The sequence below is a fragment of the Crinia signifera genome, chromosome 1 (genome assembly GCF_055691185.1).
Source record: "Crinia signifera chromosome 1, ASM5569118v1, whole genome shotgun sequence".
NCBI classification, from domain to species: domain Eukaryota; kingdom Metazoa; phylum Chordata; class Amphibia; order Anura; family Myobatrachidae; genus Crinia; species Crinia signifera.
Window position 1 is genome coordinate 151,179,286 of NC_139217.1, and position 9,383 is coordinate 151,188,668.

Consider the following 9,383-nt stretch of genomic DNA (forward strand, 5'->3'; position numbering starts at 1 on the left):
TGTGAGCAGGTAACCTGGGTCGAGCAACCCGGGTTTCGTTCACACTATGGAGGAGGCAGTACATGGAGACGTCAGCTTCAAGCGCTGCTTCTTCCCCTGCCCCCGTTGATGCTCTGCCCTGCCCCAGTGTAATGCATCCTTGATAAAATATACAGATAGTAATATCTTATCAATTGCAGGTTTAAGCATTAGGTACTTGTGTATTATATGGGCGCCCAAGATTTCCATCGTACAACATAGTTTTGATCGCATCGCATGCGATCCGATTGCATGCGATCGCATGCGATGCAATGCGACCAAATTGGACCAGATTTTTAATTGTACAGGCACCCTGATGGGTGATTACTATGTTAAATGCACCCCCATTGTTAACGCCACCCCCACTATCAACGTAACGGTACGAGTCCTCCGACCTTTTCATACCCCCACTATCCACGTCGGTGTGGAGTTGACTTTAGATAGTGTGGCGAGCGCGCTCGCCACGCTTCGGGTGGGCGTTGATAGTGGGGGTGGCGTTAACAATGGGGGTGCATTTAACATAGTAATCACCCATCAGGGTGCCTGTACAATTTAATATCAATTTAATATCGCATCGATGGCGGGTGTGTGTGCCCGGAAATAGGATCCCACCGCATACCTTAATTAGTGGTATGCGATGCGATGGGCACCCAGATAATACACAAGTACCAAGCATTACTTGCCGGTTATTGTGATTTGTCAGTTAGAGTGATGACAAATTATTACATTTAAAATGTTGATATTCGATTGGCGTCGAATATCAAATAATCACAGCAGCAAGGCGGCACTCCACGTAGAAATAAGGCACAAATGCAGGAGTATGATAAATGGTTTAGAGGTTTAATAATCACCTCATCATCAGGTCAATAATACAACAAAAAAGAATACTTTAAATAACCACCACCATCAAGTTAATCTAAACCCGGTGCGGGGTCCCCGCCCGGCGTCTTCCACTAACGTCATCAAGGTGCATCAGAACTACAGTAGTCCATGCGTCTCTAAGCGGATGCATCCTGACAGCCCGGCGTCTCTCATTACCAAGGATACCTATATACAAAACTTTAATAATCAAGAAAAACATATAAAAAGTGTGATAAGTACAATACCAAAATAGAAAAACAATACAGCACACAGATAAATACAGAGAAACAGTTTTATGAAAAACTCATATCAATAGAGGAATCCTTCTTAGATGGACAAAACCATGTGCACTGCAGGTGGGGCAGATGTTACTCGTGCAGAGAGAATTAGATTTGAGTGGGGTTTTACTTCAAAGTGATATCTATATTACAGTGTAAAAATAACGCAGCCAGTATTTTTCCTGCACAGAAACAAAATAACTCACCCAAATCTAATTATCTCTGCACATTTTACATCTGCCCCCCTGCAGTGCACATGGTTTTGTCCATCGAAGAAGGATTTTGTCAGAAAGAGTGAACTAGAATAAGCCCCATTATTAGAAATTAAAATATGCTGCAATAAGCTGTTTCTGCCCTAATATGAGCATTACATGAAGCAATGTAGACCAAAACTTTCATTTAGACCTCTAGGGGCCAGAGAACCTAAACGATGAATACCAAGCTAAATTACATCTGAGTAGTTTGAATGACCAGTCACCTCTCTGCAAAGATGCTGGGACATGATCATTAAAATATACCACAATGTAGATATGTTGTGATCCACCTGCATGAAATGACATGCAACTGGTTGATCACTGCATCTTTTTTCTAAGGTACTATTAATCGATGATCGGTGAACAGACATGAGCTCTCTAATCGTCTTGTCAGTTTTACCGACATAGCCACACACACACCGACACATCAGTAAATATACTACGGTCCTTGTGTAGTTTCACGGCACCACCACGCGCACAGTCTGTGTTTACTCTTTCTTAGAAAATTGGCAGCTTGCCAGACTCTGTGTTTACTATGTGAATCCTGGCAGCTTGCCAGACTGTGTTTCTATGTAATAAGTGTACTGTAAACAAGTAGCCAAGTAGTACTGTGTAAATCGGTAAAATATCGTCTAGTTTTAGCATAGTGACAAACAGCGTCTATTTGACCGTAGACTGAAGTTGCGTCCCAGTCAGAAACAGCGTCTAAGTTAGTCAGATTGAGCGGTACAATGTTAGCGTACTGAGCGGTGTGATGTTAGCATACTCAGTCAGCTGTAGGATTGAGTGTACAGAGCGGTAGTCAGCTGTAGGATTGTAACGTAGTCAGCCAGAGTGGTACGCAGTTAGCGTAGTCAGTTAGTATTAGGATTGCGTGAGAGATGGACGTGTATAATGGTGAACTTGACAAGGCGGTGGAATTCCTGCAGGCCCACCAATTCCTGCCACACACCCAGACCTGCCCCAATGGGCACCCCGTGAGGCTGAGTGTGAGGGAGCGGATGTGGCGCTGTCATATCCGCAGCTGCCGCAAAAAAATCAGCATCAGGTCCGCAAAGTGGTTCAGTGGGTGTCATCTCAGCTTTGTCACCCTGATCTGCTTTGTCTACTGCTGGGCTGAAGAGCTGACCAACATCAAGTTCTGTGACCGCCACCTCAACATATCACAGAAGACAACAGTGTTGTATAATAATTTGATGAGGGAGGCTTGCACAGTGGACCTGCTATCACAGCCTCAGCAGTGCATTGGAGGGCCAGGTACCATCGTGGAGGTCGATGAAAGCCTGTACGTCAAGAGAAAGAGCCACATTGGCTGCATGTTGCCCCAGCAGTTGGTGTTTGGGGCATCTCGAGGGAGACAGGCCAGTGCTTCTTCACTGCAGTGGAGTGGCAGGATGCAAGCACTCTAATGGCTGCCATTGAGGCCAACGTGGAACCAGGTACCACTATCCTTAGCGACTGCTGAAGGCCGTATAAAACACAGCAGTTGGAGCAGGCCGGGTACCACCACGCGAAAGTGAATCACAAGTACCACTTTTTGGATCCTGACACTGGGGTCCACACCCAGAACATAGAACGGTTGTCGGGTAGTTGCAAGTGGCGCAATAAGCGCCAAAGGGGGACCGCACGCCATCACCTGGACTCGTACCTCTAGGAGTTTATCTGGCAGAAGAATGTAGGTGCACAGGACACCTTTAAGCGCATCCTGTACATGCTGACCCCGCTCCCCCAACTTGAGAAAGATGACGACGTAGAGCCCACAGCATCCACGTTAGCAGCTGTTTCCTGTCCAAGTGGTGGAGATAATGCAGAGCCGATAGCATCCACGTCAGCAGCTGATTCCTGTCCAAGGGCTAGTGATGATGCAGCAGCTGATTCCTGTTCTTAATAATGACTTCTTCCTAAATTTTATTGTTCTTTAAATTAGTTATATATTGTTCTTGAATCATTTTTTCTTCCTTATTCTTTGTTATATTTAACTAAAAACCAGTTAATAGTTAAAAAATGTCGTCATTACTGTCTCAGGTGTATGATTTTGCAGGTGTGAATGAGTTCCTGAAACAGCTCCACTATCCCCGCCACCCTGAAGCGTGGCGAGCACAGAAAGCCCCGCGAGGGGACACGGTACACGTCCGACCGACCTTTTCATACCCCCACTATCCACGTCGGCGTGGAGTCGATTTTATATAGTGTGGCGAGCGCAGCGAGCCACCGAGCCCGAAGCGTGGTGAGCGCAGCGGATTACTTCACATGTATTACTCGCCGTTTGAACACAAAGCAGGTAGATATTTGTGATCAAAATACACTTGCTGTACAAGCATTCTATGCATCTCACTGATCATGGGACCAGACCAGACCGTCCATCGCTTTCATTTTAATTTCTTTGAGATTGTGAAGAGGATGGTAAAGGTGGCCATACATCAGAAAGATATTTTACCCAATCATACAATCTCAATTGATTGTGGAAGGAGAAACGTAATGAAGGACCCGCACAGCTGAAATAATTATTTGATTTTAGTCAGAACCGATTAAAGTGAACCAACATAAGGAACCACATGGTCATGAATGCTAGTGGTTAAATGGTTGGTGGTGCGCCCAGCGTTCAATAACAATGTCTGAGGGTGGGTTTGTTTTGTATTTGCAAAGGTGCAAAACAAAGGAAAGTAAACGCTTTTTGGGCTCACTCTTAGAAAATGTAATGTATAATTAGCTTAAAACATAGCATTTATTGTGGACTTGTTAAAATAAAGTGGCATGAAACATGAATGAAATAAACATTACTCTGAAATTGATTGTTTTTGTTGTTTTTGTTGTGTGGTACTGATAAGTAATAATTACTAAGTCATATAACAATTTTTAGGTTTACCACACATATAATTTACCATTTGTTGCATGTAGTCATCAGAGGTATAATGACCAAAGTGACCGTAGGTAGCAAAAATGAGTTGGTTGTCCCAAACTGGTAGACAGATTGGGGTTTGGTCACCCCACGTTACTGGATAACTCTATCCTAAGAAATGCAATAATTAGTGCCAGTATTGGCGAGGATTTTAGAATCGAGCAGTAGGCGGCTCCTGTGCTGCTGGTCTGTTGACTGGGATACCTATCTATGATACCACACCTGGACTTCTCCAGGGGTCACCCACCTGGATACTGCCCTGGCCCTTCACTGCTTGGCTTCCAAGTTCGAAAAGGGTTTGGGCACTCCAGTGAGGTATGGTGGTATACTAGTTGCGAATTAAGTCACGACCAAGCAGCTCAGGTTAACTGCTAGGTAATACCTGAAGTATAGGTTTATAACCCAATAATTTTGGGGCAGAAGTAATATATCCCACCAGTGGCCCTGTAACAGTGTGCATGCAGTGTTGAGGTTGAAATATTATTTTTGGCAATGAGTATCAGGGTGACAGAAATAAATACAGAATATCCGTTGGTTAACTGATGGATTGGCAATGCCCGAGCTGTTGATAAAGCTTAAATAGCTGTATACATCACAATTGTGTTAGGAACACATTGGCATTGATTCTGTTGCAATTTGTTAGGAATACATTGACATTGATTCTGTTGCAATTAGTTGACATGTGACCCTTTGTAACAGTGTGTCACAATCGCAAAGTAGTTATGCTGGCACCACTAGAGGCAATATAGATCTCAAGTATCCATTAGCTCATTGATGATAATAATGGAGTCAGCCTGACCGTTCATCAGAGAAAAGAAAAATTGCTGATATAGTTATTGTAACTGACACAACTTAGTGCAATATAACTACAGGATAGCGGTTAGCCCAGTGTGGTGGTAACAGACTAAGCCTGTCAGTTAATGGAGCAAGAAATGCTGATGTTACGGTTTGGAGTGTACCACAGCTGACGATTCAGACTGTGGCAACTCCTGTACCTGATCCTGTAGTGCGCCGGCAGGGGATGTTCAGTCCTGATAGCCTGAGTGCTCGTGCGGTCTGAGCAGTACTTCGCCGGGATGCGGCTGGGGGAGTGACGCGGTCCGTCCCGATGTTTACCTTGAAGCTCAAACGGCTCGTGATGCTGTCAGTCGCCGCAGTGTAGCGCGGCTGGCGTGAGGACGCGGACTTACGGGTTCAAGCTCCCCAGTTTCGGCTGTATGCAAGGGGGGTGTGGGAGAGCCCAGCTCCGGCTCGATTCAATGGGAGTAACGTGAGGCGACTGTTTGGACACGTGTTTCGCCTACGTCGGCTTCTTCATGCAGCGCCTTACTTCACATGTATTACTCGCCGTTTGAACACAAAGCAGGTAGATATTTGCAATCAAAATACACTTGCTGTACAAGCATTCTATGCATCTCACTGATCATGGGACCAGACCTGACCTTCCATCGCTTTAATTTTAATTTCTTTGAGATTGTGAAGAGGATGGTAAAGGTGGCCATACATCAGAAAGATATTTTACCCAATCATACAATCTCAATTGATTGTAAAATGGATTGTATGCAGATTGTGTGCACATTGTGTGTCCAAAAACCACCAAGGACTGCCGGGGAATTGAAGGGAAATTGGACACAATCATGAGCGCAATCGATCTTAAGATTGCTCTTTCCCCTGCCAAAGGAAATGCAACATGGCTTTAATAAGTTTCTGGTTGTCAGACTTAGTGATTAAAAAGGGAAGACGATAGTTTTCAACACCGCAATCTGACCTATTAGGGACAAGGGGAGGTTATGCCATCCATCTCGTTTAGAAAGAAGGCCATCTATAACCCTGGTAACATTAACATCTTCGGCGAAGAGAGCTATTTTTAGCTCTAAATCGCCCACATAAATGCCTCTGTACCTACCGGAGGCCCTCAACATTAGTGCTAGTGGTTCCAAGGCAATGGCTAATAAAATAGGTGACAGGGGGCATCCCTGTCTAGTCCCCTTCTCGATGACAAAAGGTTCTGATAGAAACCCATTGCATGCTATTCTGGTTTGTGGTTGGTTGTAAAATAATTGTATCATTTGGATGAAGCATTCAGGAAAGTTGAATTTTCTAAGGGTCTCATATAGGTGGGGCCATTCTATAAGGTCAAAGGCCTTCTCTGCATCTAGGGAAATAATTGCTCCAGGAATCGGGTGTGCAGAGGACCGAGAGGCCTCTAATGCAGCTATGACTTTACAGACAATTATAACTGAATGCCTACCTGCTATAAAACCCGTCTGATCCGGGTGGATAATTCGGGGTAATACTGATTTAAGCCTATTTGCTATTACTTTTGTGAGCAGTTTATAATCCAGGTTTAGCAGGGATATTGGCCTATACGAGCCTGGAAGGCCCAGATCCCTGTCTGGTTTAGGAATAATTTTTAAAATGGTGGAAGTAAAATGCAAGGAAGGGGCGTGATTCGACAGCATATAATTAAAGGCTTTGGTGTGAATGGGGGCGAGTTGAGGGCTTAATAGTTTATAAAATTCACCACTAAACCCGTCCGGGTCAGGGGCTTTGTTGGGCTTCAAACTATTAATTGCAGATATTACCTCCGCCTCTGTGATTTGAGAGATTAAAAAGTTTGACGTTTCCTCACTTAGGGTGGGATATGTGATTCCAATCTTTTGGAATGAGTCGGGGATTAGTTGATGTCTGAGAGGCGGGATCTGATCCTGAGGGGAGAGAGGAGGAATATAGGGTTTTGTAAAAATGCTGCATAGTCTGGGCTATCTGTATATAGACGTAGTCATTGTCCCATCTTGTTTTCGGATGTACGGATGTACTACAGCTGGTTTGTAGGTACCTTTGAGGAGACAAGATAGGAGTGTTCATACTTTATTAACGAAACGGTGACATTTATAATTCACAGAGATGAGGTATCTGTCGCCCAAATCCGCCAGGTACTCATCGAAATGTGTCTTTAGTAGCTGTGGACAGAGACGTTTTAAAAGTCTGGTATGCGGTAGTTAATTCCATTTGTAGTTTCAGATATTTTTTGGAATAGGTTTTGTTTGTTGCTGCAGTAAAATAAATTATAGAGCCTCTTACCACTGGTTTTAAGGCCATCCAGAATAGTCTTATTCTATTCGAGTTATATGAGTCTACATATTGGTACTTCCTGTAATAGTAAATTTTGAAATTTTGGGGATTTGCAAAATCTAGTAGGGAATTTCCACAGCTTCTCAGCACCAGATTCATCATGTGAATATGGGTTTTTACCATAGCGTGGTCTGACAGCACTATAGGAGCGATATCAGAGTAATAGCCTGGGACAGGAAAATAAAATTTATGCGGGAAAAAGATCCGTGGGCTGAGGAAAGGCAAGTGGAATCTCTGTCTAGGGGGTGATGCACTCTCCATACATCTATGATTTGTAATGACTCCTGTATAGCTGAGATAACTAACTTCGGCAGGGGAGGGGGAGTACCCCTAGTAGTAGATCTATCTAGATTGGATGAGGCAACAATATTAAAGTCTCCCCCGACAATAAGATTCTGGTCTATGTATGGAGTGAGTATGGCTAATAAGGAACAAAAGAATACTTTCGAGTAAGGGGCCATAGACATTTGATGTTGCTCTACTTGCACCAAATAACCCTGTGTGCCATTTCCAGGCACCTTGGCTGCACCAAGCATCTTCCTTACTCCAAAGACAAAGACAAGGGGTGACATTTAATGAGATGCGAAAATGTGATTTGTGCAATTTTTTGACCAAAAACGTCCGAAATCGCACATTTTTCCGGATTTGCATATTTAATGAGATGTGAAAAACGGCAAAAAACAAGTTTTTTTGCTGCGAAATCGCACATTCTGAAGCTGCGATTTTTAGTAACGCCGGAACACGAATCCAGATGATTTCCCATTGAAAAGTATGCAAATTGCATATTTAATGAGATGCACATTCGGGAAAATGTGTCTAAAAATCGCCACACATGCAGACCAGGTTCTGACAGGAGAATTGGGCAGAACCCTGTACAGATCATTGAGATCTGTGATTGGTCCTGTCTTAAAAAATGTGTTAAAGTTTTTTTTTTTTTAAATGGCATGGGGTCCCCCCTCCTGAGCATAACCAGCCCCGGTCTCATTCAGCCAGACCTGGACTTTTTACATAAGGTCCCCCGGCGAACCATGAGCAACATGGCTGATCAGCCTTGGACGGGGTCCCTGGGGGAGTGGGGACCCCCTAATAGAGGGGTCTCCCCCTCGGCTTTACCCATCCAGGGCTGAAGCCCAGGACTGTCACCACCGTCCCTGGGCTTTGGATGCTGGCCTGATAGGGTTAAAACACTCATTCATAACATTTCAGTCAGTGTGGGGCGAGTTGGCTCTGGAGAAGGGAGGACAGCGCTTGACCCTGGGTCGGTAAGTATATTGGTGTAAAAGTGAGGTGTGTGTGTGTGTGTGTGTGTGTGTGTGTGTGTAATAAAGTTCTACTTTTCTGTGTGTGTGTGTTTTATTTTATTTTAACATTCTTTTTTACAGGTAGACTATGAGTCCCATTAAGGCCCCGCATGCTGGGACTTGTGGTTTGCTAAAACTCTCATCCTATTGAATGTCACCCCCTATGTCATAGGGTGTGATTTTTTTAGAAGAAATGATAAATCCCTTGCAATTTCTGTAAATTTTTAAGTTGGATTTATTTATGTAAAATTAAAAATAGATTTTTTTTTAAAACAGCATGGGGTCCCTTCTTGAGCATAATCAGCACAGACCTTTTTGAGTCTGTCCTGGTTTCCCAAATATGATGGAAACAAATGGTGGGCTTTCCCTGTATTTAAGAAACCAGCACTAGGCTATTGGACCGGTCCAAGTGCCAATTTTCACTTTGAAAAACGAGAAAGAAAGAAACAGATCAAAGAGTGCTGTGACAAATACTGTGTCAGACATTTTAACTGCCCAAGTATTCGGAAATACGGCACAGTGCAGATAACTATCAATAAGACAAGTGCAAGAATCAGGCTGTTAATTTTTTTTTGAAAGACACTGCAAAAGTGCACCATTGTACAGCAAGTCCAACATTGTACAGCAGTGTCACTGG

At 43.8% G+C, this 9,383-nt stretch overlaps 1 pseudogene; it reads right to left on the reverse strand.

The window, feature by feature from the left end:
• Nucleotides 1-4,520: 4,520 nt before the first annotated feature.
• LOC146040263 (5S ribosomal RNA) lies at nt 4,521-4,639 on the reverse strand (annotated as a pseudogene).
• Nucleotides 4,640-9,383: the final 4,744 nt, after the last annotated feature.